The sequence below is a fragment of the Pituophis catenifer genome, unplaced genomic scaffold (genome assembly GCF_029215685.1).
Source record: "Pituophis catenifer annectens isolate HBS135680 unplaced genomic scaffold, rPitCat1.0.hap2 SCAF_3, whole genome shotgun sequence".
NCBI lineage: Eukaryota > Metazoa > Chordata > Lepidosauria > Squamata > Colubridae > Pituophis > Pituophis catenifer.
In genome coordinates, this window is record NW_027256883.1 from 208,122,916 (window position 1) to 208,136,499 (window position 13,584).

Genomic DNA, 13,584 nt, shown 5'->3' on the forward strand with positions numbered 1-13,584 from the left:
TTTTATAGATCAATCATAGGTTCACTTCTTTATATATCTAATTGGACTAGACCAGATATCGCCTTACCACTCAATTTATTATCCAGACACGTCAGCAAACCAACAATGTATCACTGGGAAGCTGTTAAAAGAATTTTAAGATATCTGAAAAGTACATTAGATTTTTGCTTAGTATTAGAACCTAGTGATAATAAAGAACCAAAGCTTGCATGTTACGCAGATGCGGACTGGGCTGGAGACACATCATGCAGAAAAAGTACATCTGGTTATATTTTTCTCTTAAATGACTGTCCAGTTTACTGGTATACTGGTAAACAAGAACTAGTAGCCACTTCAACGACAGAAGCGGAATATGTTTGTTTATCCAAAGCTGCAAATAACCTTGTATGGTTTAATGATTTAATTTCAGATGTTTGGAAAAAACCTGCTTTGCCTTTTGTCATGCATGAAGACAATAAAGCGGCCATTGAAATATCTAGATCTGATGCCATTGGACAAAGGTCCAGGCATATAGATATAAAATTTAAACATGTGAGGCAATTATCTCAGGATGGATTTATTAAAGCAGTGCATTGTGATACTTCAGAACAATTAGCTGACATATTGACGAAGCCTTTACCTTCTAAGCAACACAAATATTTAACATCTAAATTGTATGTCTTGTATTGTCCTGAATCTGAATGTAATTGGTGTTGTATAACGAATCGGCATTTAGAGGGGGATTTGTCAGATGTAAATGCCTTATTCTCTAATGTGTAAATAGTATATGAATGGGGTATCAGGGGTTAACTTATTCTTCACTTCTTAATGTATTCATAATTCACCACTCCCACTTATAGCTCCACCCATTGTATATATAAGGAGCCACCTACACCCTTCCGGTTTCCTCGTCTTCGGCGGCGGCGGTGCCTTTTGAAGCTCCGCCAGCCCCGCTGCTTGTAGAGCCGCTTCGTGACTAAGAAGCGGCTCGAAAACTTCAAAAATCTTTAGGATTTTTGAAGAGAGATCGCAGGGTACAGGTTGAGCCCCTGCAACCCCCCCAGGGAACAGTTTCTGGGGAGGGAACAGGAGCGGCTCCCATTCGACCTGCTGGAACTCCGGGCGGCGTGGGACAAGTCTGCTTTCGCAGAACAAGCCGGCTACAGGAAACTTTAAATTGAAAGAAAAGAAACCAGCCTGAATAAGCAGCATATTGTTACTTGAACCCTGAAACTCGGAATCGCAAGTATTAGAGTTTTCTTGGCTTTCTAACTTGATTGAGAAATGCGGATGAGTGAAAGTGAACTGTAAAAATATGGCGCTTAGCCTCAAAGTTAACGAGCGGGCGAGTGTGGATTGCTGAACTCATCTTGCTTTGTTACAAAGTTTCTAAACTGCCACGAAGCTGCTTCGCTTGTATTTTTTTTTTTACAAGAGAAATAAGAGAGGAACTTTTCAATATTGGACTTTGCTTTATTTTGGTTCTTATTTGATTAAATCTGGGGGACTTTTTTAAAAGTCTTTGTGGAGGTGGGAGAGGAAGAAGAACTTCCCTTTTTAGTAAAACTAGCCTACGTGGCAGGATGGCCTCAAAGAAGCAGGAAGTGAAGGCAGCAGGAGGTGGATCTCCCACACATAAAGCACAGCCTCCCCCAGCACAACAGATACAGACTCAGAAAAAAGATTTTGATGTGGGAGATTTAAAAGAATTTATTTCTAAAACTTTGGATGACAAATTTCAAGAATCTCAACAGGAAATAGATTATAAACTTCAAAAATCACATGAGGAATTTTTGCAGGAAATTAATGAAGTTAAAGACATGGTGAAACAGAATCAAAATATGGTGACCAAAAAAATATCAGAAGTGGCGTCTGGCCTGGCAAATTTTATTGGGAAAGTTGATTTTAAAGTTGAAGAACTCAAATCAGAAGTTAATGTTAGGATGAAAGATAATGATTATAAAATTGATGAAGTAGACAATAAAATGCAGAGAATTGAAGATGAGATTGTCATGATACAATTCCGGGCGATGGAATTTGCCATACGGCTTCGGGGAATTCGAGAGGAGGAGAGACAGGACTTGAGACAAGTTTGCTCTGAAGCCCTGGCTAAGATTTTACAAGTTAATCCTGATTTGGTATTTCATAAAATAGATAAAATCTACAGAGTGAACTCTTGGGTGGCCAGACAAAGACAACTGCCTAGAGATGTGGTCATATACTTTACTGAGAGAGAAATTAGAAATGAAATCCTCCAAAAATCTTTTCACACCTCTGTACAAGTGGGGGGCTCACGACTTGTAATTTTTAAAGAATTACCTCCTAAAATGCTGAAAGCTAGAAAAGAATTTGGTTTTCTTGTTAAGGAATTGAAAGACTTACAGATACCCTTCCGGTGGGATGCACCAGCTGGGATAATTTTTAGATATAAGGGAGAAGGATATCGGTTGAACACCGTGGAGAAGGCACAACATTTTTATAGTACTATTCTTAAGGAAAGAACACCATCTCCACGTACATCTACAGTTTTGGAGATTAAGGAGAGTGAAGAGAGGCAATTGGAAGAACAGTCTAAGCAGGAATTAGAAGTGCAAGGTGCAGAAGGAGGTTTTCTGAGTGAGCCCTTGTTGGATTCTTCTCCAATTTTGGATTTGATTCAGTTGACTGAAGTTAAAGATCAACATATAACTAGAGCTCAATCCAAGTTACTTAAACAAAAGCAACAACAACAACAGGAAAGACAAGACAAGAAGGCAGCTAAGAGTACCCCACAAGAGAGTGGAGCTATGGGAGGAGCAAGATCGAAGCTCTTGGATGAACTTCAAATATTTTGCTCTGCGCTCCAGAAACAGGCTGATGACCCTTAAGTGTCTATCTTGGAATGTTAATGGGTTGAATTCAGCACAGAAACGGAAGAAATTATTTACATATTTGAAACAATTTAATAATGATATAATATGTTTACAAGAAACGCATATTACAACTCAAGATCAAAAATATTTGATAAACTCAAAATTAGGAGTACATTATATATCTTCAACTTCGCAGAAAAAGAATGGTGTGGTTATTTATGTAAATAAAAAATTAACAGCAAAAGTTATAGAAGTAGATCAAGATGGTAGGTTTGTAGCAATTGAATTGCTCACAGCAAATGGTCAAATTCTTCTGATTGGAATTTATGCTCCCAACCAACAACAGGATTATTTTTACAAGATGTTACATACTAAAATATTGCAATGGGACTATAGATCTATTTTACTTATGGGAGATTGGAATGGAGTAATTGATTCTAAATTAGACAAAAAGAGCTTGGCAAAGTCTAGAATTAGACTACCGCAGACCTTTTTTGATATGAAAGAAGATATGGAACTAAAAGATGTTTGGAGAATACATAATCCAAATGAATTGGATTACACTTTCTTTTCCGATAGACATAGATCCTTTTCTAGGATTGATTTTATTTTGTTGTCAAATGATCTATTTGTTAAGACAAAAAGAACAAAGATTTTTCCAAGAACTTTGACTGACCATAGCCCTGTATGGATAGAAATCGAGATGGATAAGGTTGAGAGACGTTCTTGGAGATTAAATGAGAACTTGTTTAGATATGAAAAAAATATAATAGAACTTAAAAAGCATTTGAAAGAATTTTTTGAAATAAATTTGAATAAAGGTACTCCAATTGAAATTGTTTGGGACGCAAGTAAAGCTTATATGAGAGGGGTACTTATCTACATGAATTCTAAACATAGACTGTTCCGACAAAAGAAAAGATCTGAGTTGGAAATGGAAATAAAGAATAAAGAACAGTTACTTATTAAAAACCCAACAGATGAAAGAATACGAAGCGCTATAAAACTTTTGAAAGACCAATTTCAAATGCTTATGGCGGAACAAGTTGCAACAAGTTTACAATACGCGAAGCATAATACATTTTGCAACGCTAACAAACTGGGCAGATGGTTGGCTTACACACTGAGGAAAAAACAAAGTATACGGACTATTGATAGTATTGACATTGGAGGGAAAGAAATTTTTCAACAAAAATTAATTAAAGAAGCTTTTGTGGATTATTATACTAAATTATATGCCAAAGAAGAGGTGCAGAATGGACTTATAGAAAAATATTTAAAGGATAAGAGAGTTACAAAAATTACTGATCAACAAAAGGAAAGAATGAATTATCCTATAACAGAGGAGGAGATAATAGCGGCAATTAAGCAGCTAAAAACAGCCAAAGCTCCTGGCACGGATGGTTTGACTGCAGTGTATTATAAAACTTTACAAGCTGAAATGGTGGGACAACTTAGAGATTTATTTTGCAATATTCAACAAGGGGGTAGAATACCCCCATCTTGGACAACTGCTTATATATCTTTGATACCAAAGGAACAAGTTGGTCCTAAAAAACCAGAGAACTACAGACCAATATCTCTTTTGAACACAGACTATAAAATTTATGCGAAGGTATTAGCCAACAGGTTGATGCCAGTAATCCAAAAAGTGATTCATGAGGACCAAGCGGGATTTATTGAGGGCAGATACATGAAGGACAATGTAAGGCAAGTAATAGACTTATTGGAATATCTTGATAAGAATAAACAGATTTCTGCAGTGCTGGTTTTTTTGGATGCGGAGAAGGCCTTTGATAGAGTGGATTGGAATTTTCCACTAAAGACTTTAAAAAAGATGGGCTTTGGGGACCAATTTATACAGGCGATTTCAGCAATTTATCAAGAGCAAAAAGCACAGATTATTATTAATGGAAGTTTGACGACAGAGTTTAAAATTGAAAAAGGAACAAGACAGGGATGTCCGTTGTCCCCACTTTTATTTATTTTAACATTGGAAGTCTTGCTAAATACAATACGGGACTCAAAAATTCTGAAAGGCATAGTGATAAGGCAAGAGGATTATAGAATAAAGGCATTTGCAGATGATCTGGTTGTTACCCTATCACAACCAATGGAATCAACAATCCTGATGAACGACATTATACAAGATTATGGTAGAGTTTCAGGTTTTAGACTGAATTCAAAAAAGACTAAAATGATAGTTAAGAATATGACACAAGATCGTAAACATGAGCTTGAAAGGAGGGCAGGTTTTGAAATTGTACCTAAGGTAAAATATCTTGGAGTTCAGGTTGCAGAATCAAATATGAAATTGTTTCAAAATAATTACGAGGTGTTGTGGCGAGAGGTTCAGAAAGACATGGAGACTTGGAAAAAGCTGCAACTGTCTTTACTTGGAAGAATAGCAGCAGTTAAGATGAATATTTTGCCAAGATTTCTGTTTTTGTTTCAAATGATTCCGGTGCTTAAAAGTGATAAACAACTGAAAGTCTGGCAGTCTGGCGTGAATAAGTTTGTCTGGAACGAGAAAAAGCCGAGAGTGAAATTGAAAATTATGCAAGATGTTCCAGAAAGAGGAGGTCTTAAACTCCCAAACCTACAGTTATATTATGATGCAGCAGCTTTAACTTTAACAAGCGATTGGTTTGGAAATAAGAAGGCTGGAATATTGAATGCAGAAAGTTTTGATCTTGAATTTGGATGGCATGCTTATTTATTTTACGACGACAAAATAGATAAAGTATTTAAAAGTCATATACTTAGAGAATCTTTGATGAGAGTTTGGAAGAAGCACCGACTCAAATGGGATTATAAAATACCGTTATGGCTGGATCTTGGTCATACTTTGTGGAATACAAATATAATGTCACTCGGGGGGTTTTTATACAAAGAGGTTCTTTTTACAGATGCGGGCAGATGGCAGCTGAAGACATTACAGACACTGTTGGACGAAGGAATTAATTTAAATTGGTTACAATATAATCAATTACAATTGAGATGGAAAGAGGACCAAAAAACTGGTATTATGTTGCATGAGGAAGAATTGGTTAGACATATAAGAGAGAAAGGTCCAATGCATATTAAAAGGCTTTATAATGTTTTGCTAGAAAGGGATTCAGAAACTGAATTAGTTAAAGATTGTATGATTAAGTGGGCACAAAATTTTGAAGAACCAGTGATGTTGGAAACATGGGAAAATATTTGGGTTCAGAATGTTAAATTTACACAGTCCCAGAACCTGAGGGAAAATTTCTACAAAATGTTTTATAGATGGCATTTAGATCCCAAAAAGTTGTCATGTATGTACCCTAATGTTCAGCCAAAATGTTGGAGATGCGAATGTTTGGATGCTACGTATTATCATGTTTGGTGGACCTGTAGGAAAGTTAAGGCTTTTTGGATAAAAATTTGGTGGGTCATGCAGAATGTTTTGAAGAAAAAAATTCAATTTTCTCCACAATTGTTTTTATTGGGTATAGTTAAGGGTTTTACACAGGGTGAAATAAAATTAATATTGTATATGATAACTGCAGCAAGATTGTTGATAGGTAAATATTGGAAGAATGAAGCTTTGCCTACTATCGAGGAATGGACTTTGAAGATGGCTAGTTTTGCAGAGATGGCGAAGATTTCAGCGTATTTAAAGGATTGTTCACAAGAGACTTATGAATGGGAATGGAAAAGGTGGATAGAATATGTTCAGAACAAATACCAAACTAGAAAGTATCAAATAGCTTTTATTTGAAAATAATGTATTAGAAATATTAAAGAGGAAAAATTATATAGGGGGAGGGATGGGTTCAGGCTTATATATTAGTGTTATTAGTTATGAGTATGTAATAGGGAAGTCCGGGGGGGGGCGGGTCAGGGAGGGTTAGGGAGGATGGGAAGTTTGGGGAGGGAGGTGGGGGGGTGAAAAAAGGGGTGAAAATGTAATTGTAAAACTTTTGCAATAAAAAAAAAAAAAAAAAAAAAAGGTCCAGGCATATAGATATAAAATTTAAACATGTGAGGCAATTATCTCAGGATGGATTTATTAAAGCAGTGCATTGTGATACTTCAGAACAATTAGCTGACATATTGACGAAGCCTTTACCTTCTAAGCAACACAAATATTTAACATCTAAATTGTATGTCTTGTATTGTCCTGAATCTGAATGTAATTGGTGTTGTATAACGAATCGGCATTTAGAGGGGGATTTGTCAGATGTACATGCCTTATTCTCTAATGTGTAAATAGTATATGAATGGGGTATCAGGGGTTAACTTATTCTTCACTTCTTAATGTATTCATAATTCACCACTCCCACTTATAGCTCCACCCATTGTATATATAAGGAGCCACCTACACCCTTTTCCTTGCTTCTATCTGTGAATATTCAGTGAATATAGAATGCCTATTGTAAATAAAAGGAAGTATATTTAAACCTTCAACTCTCACTAATATTATTGAGTCTGATCCTGAAAATATTGCAACAGTGGACTTTAGCTCCCAGAATTCCCCAGCCAGCATAGGTGGACTCCAACTCCCAGAACTGGAAGTTGAAGTGCACACATCTTAAAATAGCCAAGGTTGAGAAATATTGATTTAGGGAGTAAACAGTGGATTTACAAAAGCGCAGTTGATTATAAATTCAGTCCATTATCATACTTGCTTTACTAGGAAAATCTTCCAATATGTGGGGATTTGTTTATAGAGAGAGACATTATATTTTTTAAAAAGATCCTTTAAAAAAATCCCCCTCAATGGTTGTTTACCATTTTTGTAACATTCCCATAAAACATGTCGGCATTCACATATTATATTCAACTGTTGTGCAAAAAAAAATAGATATGAATAAACTGTCATGGTCCCTGCTATGGCAGCATCTATTTAGATGGACAATTTTAGAGGATTTTAAAAATAAATACTATTTCCCTGAACTGGCTTAGGTGAGAAGGCTTTCAAATTTATATATCTGGAATCCTGCCTCACAACCAAGGGAAACAATTAAAGACAATCAGAAATGTATTCAAGTATTAAGAGAAATAGTTCGCACAAAATTGCCCTGAGGTCAAACTCAACTCTTGAACTCAGCAAAAGTTCCTCTGGGTTTTGTTTTTGCAACAATACAAAAGTGTGGTTTATATATATGTAAATGGTCACTATGGGGAAATCCTACAGAGTTCAGGTAAATATAGCATATTGCTATTGGCATTGTTAGAAAAACTCCATTGGGGCCACTCAGAGTCTTGATTTCAATTGGCTGTCAGAATGAGAAATAGATTCGATACTAGAGAAAGCTGTGTTTTTTCTGGGGAGCCGAAGGAAGGAAGGAAGGAAGGAAGGAAGGAAGGGAGGGAGGGAGGGAGGGAGGGAGGGAGGGAGGGAGGGAGGAAGGAAGGAAGGGAGGGAGGGAGGGAGGGAGGGAGGGAGGGGGGAGAGAGAGAAGGAAGAAGAGGAGGGAGGGAGGGAGGGAGGGAGGAAGGAAGGAAGGAAGGAAGGAAGGAAGGAAGGAAGGAAGGAAGGAAGGAAGGAAGGAAGGAATGTCCATCTGGGTTCAATTCCAAGTGGGGAGAAAGACACTGGAAACATGGTGGCTGTTTGGAAAGATGGCTTAATGGTGGACAGGACCACATGGTTTTGAGGTTCTGGGCAAAAAAGCACATGGGTGAGAGAGAGAGAGAAAGAGATTTATACCCTCTGTTGGGCTTTGAATTAGAGCTTGTATTCTGATTGGTTGTCAGACTCCCAGGGGTAACTTTGTAGCTTGTCTTTTGAGTCCTAGGCTTGGTTGAGCCTTGCTGGGTGATGCACTCTCCCCAGGTGCCATGTGGTGAGTTCTGTTGTTAGATGGGTAGAGGGCTAATCCTACCTTCGTTGGATCTTGGGTGAGGGCATTTGCTTATGAATAAACCTAGCTATCTCTTTATCTGTTAAGTGTTGACATCTGCTGTGGGCTATTGAGAAGGATAGGGGGCTATTAAGAGTGAGTCTGCTTCCTGCCTAAAAAACATGTTTCTCCATTTCTCATCCAGGGAGATATTCTGCCTTTTTAATATTTCCTAGAATATTTCATTTTTCTAGGAGAGGGGTGGGTGCTAACTTCCTACAGAAGGAAGGGAGGGAGGGAGGGAGGGAGGGAGACAGGCAGGAAGGAAGGGAGGGAGGGAGGAGCTGAGAGGGAGGAAGAGGAAGAAGAGAGGGAGGGAGGCAGACAGGCAGGAAGGAAGGAGGGGGGAAGGAAGGAAGGAAGGAAGGAAGGAAGGAAGGAAGGAAGGAAGGAAGGAAGGAAGGAAGGAGGGAGGGAGGGAAAGCAGGCTTTCATTTTAAAGGTCACTTCTAGTGCCTTCTATTTTCTTTCCCACATTTACCTGCACAACTTTGCATTAACACAACTTGCCTTTCATTTCTTTCTCTGAATCCCAGCTGAATTTCAGCATGCTGCTAAAATCAGGGAAGTATTTAAGATGCAATGAGTGCGTTTAAAATGCTCCCAGAAAATGAGCCGTTGCTAGAAGGGATGAGAGGAGGTTTTCAAGCATATTTTCTCAAAATAAACATAAACGCCAAGACTTTCTTGCAGCATGTTTCTTGACCCTCTCTTAGCTTTTTCTGCAGTTTTTCCCAACATTGGCTTCTCAAGCAGCTCACTTCCAAACAAGTCCGCCTCAAAATTTATTTATTTTTAAAGGAAGCGCTCAAGGACTTACTTAGGGCTCAGAGGCACCTGCTAGTGACTTAGATGATCTCAAAAATGTCAAGCAGGGATCACAACAGTGGTGGGTTTCAATTTTTTTTACTACCGGTTCTGTGGGCGTGGCTTGGTGGGCGTGGCATGGCTTGGTGGGCGTGGCATGGCTTGGTGGGTGTGGCTTAGTGGGTGTGGCAGGGGAAGGATACTGTAAAATCTCCATTCCCTCCCCACTCCAGGGGAAGGTTACTGCAAAATCCCCATTTCCTCCTGATCAGCTGGGATTTGGGAGGCAGAGAATAGATGGGGGCGGGGCCAGCCAGAATTTTTACTACCGGTTTTCCGAACTACTCAAAATTTCCACTACCGGTTCTCCAGAACTGGTCAGAACCTGCTGAAACCCACCTCTGGATCACAGTGATGGTGGAACGTCTCTCAAAGTGTGGTGGAAAGTAGTCTGGATTCACAAGAGGGAAAGGCTCCTTCCAATGGTGGGATTCAAATAATGTAACAACCGGTTCTCTGCCCTAATGACCGGCTGGGTGGGCTTGGCCAGGGTGGGCTTGGCCAGGGGGTATGACAGGCAGCACTCGGCCTCCTGCACCCCCCTGGGAGCAAAAACGGTCCACGGGGGGCATGCCGCACCACCCACGTGCCCCATTTTGGGCCTAGTAGGCCTCCTGGGAGCCAAAACGAGGCATGTGGGAACTCCTGGAAGGGTAGGGGAGGAGAAGGGATGAGGCCAGCCAGAAATTTAACAACTGGTTCACCCAAACGAGCCCAAACCGGCTGAATCACACCACTGGCTCTTTCCCAGAGGGCAAAGATACAGCAGAGCTTGGATGGTCTGGTAGGTAGGGAGAAATTAAGGATGGATCCTCCCTAGCAATTTACACAGCATCTCTGTTGTTAGGGCAGATAATGGCAAGATTCTGTCTACCGGGGAGCCACAATGAAGAAACTACTCAGAAGTAACTCTGTGTCTCGTTCTTGGCGTCTGACACGAAGACACTAAAACGTCACATGTCCTGCAGATGTGATGTATTTGGTGTCATGAAACTCAGCATGCAACCAATGACACAATGATGAGGTGAACATCATTGGTGATCAGTGGTGGGTTGCTCCCGGTTCTGTCCAGTTCTTTAGAACCGGTAGTAAAAGCGGTGGGAGGCTCCGCCCACCCACCCGGACATCATAAATGACAATCTGCGCATGCGCAGAAGTGTGTGCTTGTGCTCCTGTTGCGAACCGGTAGTAAAGATAAGTAGAACCCATCCCTGTTGGTGCTGGAAGGGAGGGTGGTTTGCTCACTGCTCATATAACAAGAGGCTTACAATGAGTAAGATTCGTCCATCTCCTTGGAATGGATGGGGGTCTTCACTTTTAGAGGAAAGAGCCAACCGTAGAAGGTCTCATTCCTCTACTACGGTAATAGCCTAGCAGACTAGAAATGTTCTGGTTGCCCACCAAATTAGGTTAATCACACCTCATTTGGGGAGTAATTCTGTAAATAGAGAGAGCGCAGAACAGGCCAAGTCCTGAGGGGTCCCTGGTGCTCTCTGAGCTTGCTTGTTTTCTTGCAGATGTTTCATTACCCAATTAGGTAACATCGTCAGTGCTAGAAAGGAGAGATGTTTGTGGAGAGCAGGAGGAGGAGGACAAGGACAAGGACTATGGGGTCCTTGGTGCTCTCTGAGTTCGCTTGTTTTCTTGCAGGTGTTTCATTGCCCAACTAGCAGGGGTAAAATCCAGCAGGTTCTGACAGGTTCTGGAAAACCGGTAGCGGAAATATTGAGTAGTTTGGAGAACTGGCAAATACCATCTCTGGCTGGTTCCAGAGTGAGGTGGGAATGGAGATTTTGCAGTATCTTTCCCCTTCCACGTCCACCAAGCCACACCCTCCAAGCCACACCACACCCACCAAGCCACGCCCACAGAACTGGTAGTAAAAAAAAATGGATTTCTCCACTGCCAACTAGATAACATCATCAAAGCTAGAAGGGAGGGGTGTTTGTGGAGAGGAGGAAGAGAAGGAGAAGGAGGAGAAGGAGAAGGAAGTGGACTATGGGGTCCCTGATGCTCTCTGAGCTCTCTTGTTTTCTTGCAGACGTTTCATTACCCAACTACATAACATCATCAGTGCTAGTAAGGAGTCAATTTTATATTCTAGTGGCTTGGCCTATCAGTGTTGCTGGGGGTGATCTTAGAGATACTTTGGCTAGGCTGTTTACTGATGGCATTTTGGCAGTTTCTTGATTGTCTGATGTTAACCTTGGAGTTAATCTATATTGACCCGGGCACTGATTGCTGGTGGAGAGGTGCTGGAATCTTCTTGTTCTTTTTTGCACTGGTTGATTGTCTCCTTTGCATAGTAGATGTTGTTAATGTCTATGTGTCTGTTGATGGCTGATTGGTCAGAGTGCCAGGCTTTTAGAAATTCCCTGGTGTGTTTTGACTTGGCTTGGTCTAGGATGGTCACATTTTCCCGATTGAAACTATGGTTAAATCGGTCTACATGTCGTGAAATTAATGAATTTTCGCCATATGTTCTGACTGCCAGTTGGTGTTCATGAATGCATTCATTTGTGGTCATAAGTCAAGGACTACCTATATTCAGTTGACCAGAAGAGAGCTACACTCAGAAGCCAAACAAAATTAAGACTCACGAATTTTCATTCCAGACTTCCAAAATAAGTGACCAAGGAAACCTGAATTTTCAACATGCATTCTGACTGATGATGTTACCTAGTTTGGGTAATGAAACTTCTGCAAGAAAAGAACCAAGCTCAGAGAACACCAAAGAACCCACAGTCCTCCTCCTCCTCCTCCTCCTCCTCCTCCTCCTCCTCCTCCTCCTCCTCCTCCTCCTCCTCCTCCTCCTCCTCCTCCTCCTCTCCACAAACACCCCTCCCTTCTAGCACTGCTGATGTTACCCAGTGGTGGAATTCAGCCGGTTCGGGCCAGTTCGGGCGAACTGGTAGTTAACTTGCTGACTGGCCCTGCCCCTTCCTGCCCCACCCCTTCCAGGAGTCCCCACGTGCCCCATTTTGGCTCCCAGGTAAGTGCAGGGAGGTCTCCTAGGCTCAAAATGGGGCACAGGGGGGCGGCACGTCCCCCCCCCCCGCAGCCGTTTTTTTTTTTTTTTTTTAATTTTGATTTATATGCCGCCCTTCTCCAGAGACTCAGGGCGGCTTACAATGCGCTAAGCAATAGCCTTCATTTTTTTGTATATTTATACAAAGTCAGCTTATTGCCCCCACAACTGGGTCCTCAATTTACCTACCTTAGAAAGGATGGAAGGCTGAGTCAACCTTGAGCCTTGGCGAGATTCGAACGTGCAGTAATTGCAGGCAGCTGGTCTTAATAACCAGATTAATAACAGGGTGCCTTAGACCACTGTACTACCAAGGTTTTTGTTACCAGGGGGGTGCAGGAGGTCGAGTGCTGCCTGTCACACACCCCTGGCCACGCCCACCATGGCCACGCCCATCCATCCTGTCATTAGGGCAGAAAACCGATTGTTAAATTACTTGAATCCCACCACTGATGTTACCTACTTGGGTATTTATTTATTGGTTCAATTTATATGCTGCCCTTTCTCCGGAGACTCAGGGCGGCTTACAATGCATTAAGCAATAGCCTTCATACTTTTTGTATATACCTGCTTAGTAGGGCTTTCGCCCCCCCCCAAGCGGTGTTCTTTTTTATACAAAGTCATCTTATTGCCCCCACAATCCAGGTCCTCATTTTACCTACCTCGAAAGGATGGAAGGCTGAGTCAACCTTGAGCCTGGTGATATTCGAACTTGCAGTAATTGCAGGCAGGTGGTGTTACTTAACAGCACTTTAGTCTGCTGCGCCACCAAGGCTCTTAATGAAACGTCTGCAAGAAAACCACCAAGCTCAGAGAGCACCAAGGACCCCTCCGGTCAACCCCGAGCTACAAATATTCTCCTTTATTAGGCCTAGTCCTGCATTCTCAATTACCCATCCTCCTTAATGGTGGAATGTATGATAGAACCTCTAATGATGACCTGAAGCTGTGATCAGGTTGGCTTCAGAGAAGCGTCACAATC